The sequence below is a fragment of the Mus musculus genome, chromosome 3, assembly GCF_000001635.26.
Source record: "Mus musculus strain C57BL/6J chromosome 3, GRCm38.p6 C57BL/6J".
In the NCBI taxonomy this organism is placed as follows: Eukaryota; Metazoa; Chordata; class Mammalia; order Rodentia; family Muridae; genus Mus; species Mus musculus.
The window spans coordinates 87,206,802-87,213,850 of NC_000069.6; the positions used below are offsets into that span (position 1 = coordinate 87,206,802).

At 43.5% G+C, this 7,049-nt stretch overlaps 1 pseudogene; it reads right to left on the reverse strand.

The window, feature by feature from the left end:
* Gm10705 (predicted gene 10705) lies at nucleotides 537-1,230 on the reverse strand (annotated as a pseudogene).

The window sequence follows — 7,049 nt, forward strand, 5'->3', positions numbered from 1 at the left end:
CTGTTCCCCATTCTAGTAGATGGGCTGAAGCCAAGGCAACCCGCACATATGGAAGAGTACAGCAATTTCACTTTGGATTGGGGCTGTGATTCTGTTTGTACATGTGACTTGAGTAGCATTTACTGCCCTGGAGGCTTTACTGCTCACTGCCAGTAGATTTGGATGGCACACCAGCCTGAACCGAGGCTCATAAAGTATAGGTGCTACAGTCAGAGTTCATTCATCCATCCAGTGATTAAGGACAGACCAAAAACACAGACATAAATAATCGCTCCTTTTATGGAGAATACACATCAGACAAAATGACAAATACACATGTATAGTTTGATGAGAGCTAAGGAGCTAAAGTAGAAAGAGAAATTAAAACAAAATATTGGAGTTGTGGTAGATCATTGACTGCCAACTTGTTAAGGTCTAGATGAGATCCCTGAAGAGGTAAGCCTATGGTCATGTTTGTGAGGAATTACCCAGATTATGTTAATTGAGATGGGAACCTTAATGTCTGAGATGGCATTTTATTTTATTTTATTTTATTTTAGAACATCTGAATTTTTTAATCCTTCTTTACAGGTTACCTAGACCACTTTTGATTAAGAAAACTGTAGAAAGTTAGTAACTGCCACAAGCGGACGCCAGTTGGTGGCACGTGTCAATTTCCACAGAGTCCTGCTTTGCGGGGTGTCTGAATGCACTGCTCGGGGTCTCTGCTCAAACTTGCTGGAATCACTCATGGCAGATTTTAGTTCACAGGTCGCTTTTCCCCATATTTCTTTGTAAACTCTTCAGCATTCTTACAGAATTTTTTACGGTCCTTAGAGTATTCTTCAGCTAGGTCAGCCCGGAGTGGGTGCTCAGGCTGGGGGTCATTCACCAGTGCTATGAAGAACTGGATTACTTGGTCAGTCTTGGTGGCTGGCTTCCAGTTTTCAGCACTAATGACTGGCAGACAGACCTGCCCCTTCTCATCGATGTTAGGGTGGTAGATCTTTGTTTTAAATGTGATCTTGGGTGGTTTGAATGGATACTCTGCTGGAAAGTTGATTTCAATTCTGAAGGCTCCCTTATCATATGGAGGGTTGTCAGGAACAATAAGCCCTTGCCAAGTCAATAAATTAGCTTCATCAACCTGGATGTTACGGAAGTTTTTCATTCCACATTTGCGGATCTCTTCAAGCTCCTTCATCAGCCTCCTGCTGGCTGCCATCTTGGATCTGGTGCTGCTGCTTTCCCTGAGATGGCATTTTAATGTTGGGGACAGCAGAGCACGAGCAGTCTTTCCTCTCCACTTTCTGGCTGGGACACATTGAGACCAGTGACCCCCTTCTCCTGTCACTGGATCTTCTCAGCCATGATGGACTGTTCTCTGAACCTTTAAGCCAAAATAATTCCTCCATCCCTGAGGCTATTTTTGACAGGTATTGGTTTCAGCAGCAACGTAAGTAACCAGTACAGAAAAGGGGGCCTTTGCTGTGATCAACCAGACTGTGTTGTTTGTACGCCTTTGGAAATCATTTCTGGAAGAAATGAGAAAGAGTTTGGAATGTTGAAAAGCCCTAGCACGCCATTAACAGAGCTTGAGAGACATTCTGATGGGAGTTTTGAAGGCCAGAATGCAGAGAAACAAGGAGGTTAGAGAAAAAAAAATGACTCTATTAGAAGTTGGCTGAATTAAAAAAATACACATAGTGTATGTTTGTGTGTGTGTGTACCTGTACATGTATGTCATGCAAGTGGGGACCAGACAACTTACAGAAGTTGTTCTCTTTCTCCACTGTGTGAGTCCTCAGGGCATCAGGACTGGAAGCAAGTGCCTTTACCTGCTAAGCCATCTCCCTGACCCCAAATCTGCTGGGTGAGTTCTGCCGGCATCCCGAGAGCTTGAATGTGGCTGAATGCAAGAGGAAGCAACTGATTTGTTTGGTGGAGGAAATCTCAAGACAGCATAGCACTCAGGCTGTGGCCCAGTCAGGTCTGCATTGAACGAGCAAAAAGTGGAGCAGAAAGAGGAGGGATGGACTGTTTGGTGAGGAAATAGAGCGAGCAAGTTTAGCCTCACAGATGAACCAGGCTTGGAAGGAGCTGTAATTGTTAAGGAGGTGAGTGCCATTTAAAGAGAAATGTGGCATTTAGCCCTGGGACAACAGGAAAGGTGTTCTGAAGACATGATCCCACATATAAAGAGCTCCATCTTACGAAATCTGAATCCATTTCTAAGAACCTAAGATGAGAACGCTGTTGAAGTGTTGAGGCCGGCCAGCGGCCCACATGTCTGGGTTCTAGCCTGGGAGGCATCTTGGAATCTGGAAGAGAAGAGGGGGGGCTAGGTGGCTCGAGAGAGAATGGAACCAAGGCATCAGTCTGATCAGGTCAACCTGGTCTACAAAGCAAGGACAGCCAAAGCTACACAGAGAAACCCTGTCTCGACAAAACAAAACAAGACAAAAGAAAAAAGAAAGGAGAAGAAGCCCATGGATTGAAGTTGGAGGTGCTCTGCCTAATGTTTATAGGACAAGGAGACAAGAGGGGACTGAAGAAAAGCAGAATGAGAAAGTCCAGGGACATCGATGTCCTGGTAATTAAAAAAAAGAGAGAGAGGACCTCAAGGTGGAGACAGTGGCCAACTGCGAAAGGCTCTGGTAGGTCAAGAGGGAACCAACTGAGATCACAGGTGACTTTGATGTTAACTTCTTGGTAGAGGTCTAGGGTAGGTGAATTCAAGAAAGGATGTGAGAAGAGTTATCAGAAACAGTGGGTATGGTAAAGAATGTTTCAAGAAGTTGTATAGATTATGAGAGAGAGAGAGAGAGAGAGAGAGAGAGAGAGAGAGAGGAGAGAGAGAGAGAGAGCTGGGAGTAGTGTGGGCTTTTGAAACCTTAAAGCCTACCCTTATTAGACATATCTCTCCAATAAGGTCATACCTTTTAACCCTTCTTAAAGTTGGTTCACCAACAGGTAGCAAACATTCACATATATGGGCAAAAAGGAAGAAAGAAGGAAGGAGGTAGTAGGGTTTTTATTTTGTTTTGTTTTCTTTAAGATGGGTCAGATAAAGATCAACAAGATGCAGTCTGTGCTCTAATCACCTTAGGCCTACACGCAGACAGAGCCAACAACTCAAAAATGGACAGAGTTACTTGGATTACATTCGAGAAAAGGTTTAAGTATTTTTAAGCTAATTTAGAGGGCAGTAACTCTTTCAAAGTTAAGTTGTAGACCAAAACTTGAAAGACAAAATGATATTTATCCAGAGTAGAAAAAGATCATTGGTGTTTCAGACAGAAGGGAGGACTGAGTCAGACAGAAGGGAGGACTGGGTCAGATAGAAGGGAGGACTGAGTCAGACAGAAGGGAGGACTGAGTCAGACAGAAGGGAGGACTGGGTCAGATAGAAGGGAGGACTGGGTCAGACAGAAGGGAGGACTGGGTCAGACAGAAGGGAGGACTAAGTCAAACCACACGGCTCAATTTGATTGAGAATGGCTCCCAAAGACCATATATTTGAATGTGTGGTCCCTAATTGGTGGAAAAGTTTAGGTAGGGACAGAATGTGTGGCCTTTTCGGAGAAGATGTGTCACTGGGGGCAGGGTTTGAGGTTTCAATAGCGCACACCATTCCCAGTTCTTTCTTGCTCCCCTCCTCCTCCCCCCAGCCTCTTGCTTGTGGATAAAATGTGAGCTCTCAGTTACTGCTTCAGCACTACTCCTGCCTGTCTGCTGCCATGGTCCTCACCATGATAGCCACGGACTCTAAGCTTCGAGGACTGTAAGCCTCTATGCATTCTTTTTTCCCCTATAAGTTGCCTTGGTCATGGTGTTTCTTCACATCAGTAGAACACTGAGACACCATGGAAGATGGAGACAGCCTGCTGTGTGTGGCAAGATTCAGCATTTCTCTGTTTAGAGTGGAACTGTCTTAGTGTGACCTTGGGAGACAGCTAACCTATTGTGTGAATCAGTTTCCTGTAACACAGAGTGGAGCTAATGATGTTGGCCTCATGAGGTTGTCATGTAGAGAAAACAAATCAATACATACATAGATTGCACAACAGCTGGCACATAGTATATGTTCAATAAATACCAGGTCTTCTAGGTGCATATAACTTGATGGGACAGGAGGTGAAAAACAGAAGCTCCCAGGTGCAGAGAACTTGTATAATACATTAAGGATCCTGAAATTATTCCAAGGCTTGGGATCAACATAACCAAATTAGTGTTCTAAGAACCTCACCGTGGCTGACTCATTAAAGAAGGCTGGGGTGGGCGTGGGGGCATTGGACACTTGAGACACCCTGGCTGCACATGAATCAATTTCTTCCCTGAACTTTGCTCATCTATTATATTAGCTAATTTTAGTCTATATTAATTACGTTTCTGTTGTTGTGATAAAACATCATGAATATGGCAACTTATGAGAGAAAGAGATTACCTTGGTTTGTGGTTATCTATGTTTTTTACAGGTGGTAGGATAACACGGCAGCAGGCAGCAGAGGCCCAAGAGCCTGCGGCTGAACTGAAGGATGAGGCAGAGAGTGAAAACTGCAAATGGTTCAAGCCTTTTTTCCCTCAAAGTCCATTTCCAGCTATGTACTTTCTCCAGCAAGGCTGAACCCCCTAAACTTTCTCAAACAGCACCATTAATTGGGGATCAAGTGTTCAAATACCAAGAATAGAAGAGATGTTTCCCATTTAAACTACTGCATTCTGCACCGTAGCGCCTATAGGCTCATGGCCATATCATTACACAAAATGCATTTAGTCCAACTTCAGAAGTCCCCATAGTCTTTGACAGTTTCAACGATATTTAAAAGTTTCAAGTTCAAAGCTTCTTCTGAAACTAAGGGCAATTTCATAATGTTAACTTCTATAAACTAAAAAAAAAATGTACGTACTTATGACATATAATGTCACAAAATTTACATTACTATTCTAAATTGAGGAGTTGGGAGCATAGAGGAAATATTAGGCTCAAACAGGATCAGACCCCATTGGGTGGACATCAGTCCTGTGGCTCTGTGTCTGATGCTGCGGAGTTTAATGTCAAAGGCCTTAGATGGTTCTGCTCCACCAACTTTGCTGCCTGCCACATGTATCCCTTTCTTGGGCTGGTTCCACTTCTTGCCTGCAGCTCTCCTTGGCAAGTGTCTCATGACTCTGGCATTTCCAACATCTTGGGGTCTCTGCTGTAAGTCATACTTAATGTTCATAGCTTCTTTTTTTCTTTTTTCTTTCTCTCTCTCTCTCTCTCTCTCTCTATGCCCTCCCTCTTTCTTTCTTTCTTTCTTTCTTTCTTTCTTTCTTTCTTTCTTTCTTTCTTTCTTTCTTTCTTTCTTTCTTTCTTTCTTTCTTTCTTTCTCTTTCTTCCTTCCTTCCTTCCTTCCTTCCTTCCTTCCTTCCTTCCTTCCTTCCTTCCTTCCTTCCTTCCTTCCTTCTTTCTTTCTTTCTTTCTTTCTTTCTTTCTTTCTTTCTTTCTTTCTTTCTTTCCTTCCTCCTCGAGACAGGGTTTCTCTGTGTAGCCCTGGCTGTCCTGGAACTCACTCTGTAGACCAGGCTGGCCTTGAACTCAGAAATCTGCCTGGCTCTGCCTCCCAAGTGCTGGGATTAAAGGCGTGCGCCACCACCGCCCAGCCTATGGTCATAGCTTCACACAGGGATGTCTCATGACCTCTTGCCCTTTCGGGGCCTTCACACAAGGGTTACCTACCACACCCTGCGGACTGCTTAGGATGATTATGGCCCCCTTTAGGCTTGCACCTTTGCGGGTCTAACGGAAACACCCTGTGCAGGGCATTGCCAGGTTTTGTTGCCAGTTTAGGATGGATGCTCAGCCCCCTGAATCTCAGCAGCAGCAATTTTTGACTCGGTTTCTTTTTAGGAGAAGAAAATGCCTTAGGTTCTTGCTCCTGAGCTTAGTTGGGTGAAGCCTTGCCCAGGAAACATTAAGTTTCCTGGTGATCTTTTTCGAAAACAAAAACCCTGGTAAATTTGCATTTCTTTCTGACCCACTTGCTCTTTCTCACTACAAGCCTGTATAACAACCATTACAATAACTATGCCAGAGTTGGAAAGATGGCTTGGCATCATTGACTGCTCTTCCAGAGGACCCTGAGTTTGATTCCCGGTACTCACTCAGTGGCTGACTACTGTCTATAACTCTAATACAGGAATCTGATGCCTTTTTCCAGCCTCTAAGGGCATTTCATGCGTGTGGTGTACAGACAGATACACAGGTAGACAAAATATTCATACACATAAAATAAAAATAAAGATTAAAACAACAACCACCACCACAGGTTCAATATTATGCAGTTTTTTTTTGTTTTTTTTTTTTTTTTGGACAGGGTTTCTCTGTGTAGCCCTGGCTGTCCTGGAACTCACTTTGTAGACCAGGCTGGCCTTGAACTCAGAAATCAACCTGCCTCTGCCTTCCAAGTGCTGGAATTAAAGGCATGAGCCAACACTGCCCAGCAATATTATGCAGTCTTGACATTATTTCTGCCAAACAAATTAGTCTGTTATTCTTTTTTTAAAAAAGATTTTATGTATTTATTATATATAGGTACACTGTCGCTGTCTTCAGACACTCCAGAAGAGGGAGTCAGATTTTGTTACAGATGGTTGTGAGCCACCATGTGGCTGCTGGGATTTGAACTCCGGACCTTCGGAAGAGCAGTCGGGTGCTCTTACCCACTGAGCCATCTCACCAGCCCCCTAGTCTGTTATTCTTAAATTTAGCCTTAGGTAAGTTCTTTGGATAAGGGCAAAAGGAACCCAGATTCTTTGCCAAAATATCACAAGAATGACTTCTAGGTTAGCACCCAACAGTGTTGTGTTCTGAAACCTTTTGAGCAAAGAACTTCACCCCCCACGCCCCCATACACCCGTCTGCATAACTCTTGGCACAATTGTCTTCCAGGCTCCTACAACATGCATAAAAATTAAATTCTTAAATCATTTCAATCAAATATGTAAAACCTCCAAGTTAAAAATCTTCTACTATTCATTGCAATTTCTAACAATTTGTAGCCTATAATTCAGCTCGCTAACTAAAA